Source organism: Trachymyrmex cornetzi, unplaced genomic scaffold, assembly GCF_001594075.2.
Source record: "Trachymyrmex cornetzi isolate Tcor2-1 unplaced genomic scaffold, Tcor1.1 scaffold193, whole genome shotgun sequence".
NCBI lineage: Eukaryota > Metazoa > Arthropoda > Insecta > Hymenoptera > Formicidae > Trachymyrmex > Trachymyrmex cornetzi.
Window position 1 is genome coordinate 162,056 of NW_017296561.1, and position 1,043 is coordinate 163,098.

The following is a 1,043-nucleotide window of genomic DNA, read 5'->3' on the forward strand; positions in this document are numbered from 1 at the left end:
TATATGGAAATACCTTTAGATTAATAAAATTAGTCATCTATTTTAAGCTTTTATATTACCGTTTATTTTGTCATTGTTTAAAACATAACAAGTGTTTAAATTATAATTTATATTTATATTTACATTTTTTAAAATTAATTATTAATTTTATTAAAAAATTTTTGTTTCAAAAATTTAAGAATACGGCAATTTAGTTAATATAGAAATTTCATGAAACTTTGCTCGTTCGGTACCGTGCCGATTGAGCGATACGTCCGTCAAAGCGATCGCGCGGCCGACCGCTTAGTTGCGCCGCCCCTGACGGCGCGAATTTCATGCCCTGTGGTTGGTTATTTTCAAATGCTCACCGTTTGAAAACTATTAATGCGTTAAGATTTTGCTATTAGGATTTTCGATTTACTTTTTCATGAGGAATATGTACGTGCCGGGTCCTCCGTTAAGTCTGAAACGCCTTGTATATATGTATATAATAATGATTTGCTTACCAAATGAGATTTTAAACTGTTATTATAATAATAATATCAGAGTATTCTAAAAAGTTGCGACTACAGGAGATATATAATGACAATGATATTGAATAATTTTACATTTAAAGCGATATCATCAATAAGAGTAAAATAACGATGTACACTCTATTTTTTATTAGTTGAGCGCATGCATAATTTATTCCTTATTCACATCACATATTCAATACCAGGGTTGGGTAAGTTACTTTTTTTTTTTAACTAAGTTAAGTTAAAGTTAATAACCTTAAAAATTTAACTTAGTTAAGATACAAGTTAATGTATAATGAAATTAATTGAATTAAAAGTTAAGTTAATAAAAAAAAGTAATTGAAAAGTTAAAAGTTAAAAAAAATTTTTTTTTCATGATTTCAGGGTTTTAGTCTTATTAATAATGGAAATGACAATTAAAACAGAAAACTTTATTTAGATTTTAGAACATCCAATATTTTATTATATTAATTTTTTTTTATAATAATATACGTTTTGTTTCTAGTATTATCAATATCAACACTCATTGCGTTTTTGCACAAAATCTCG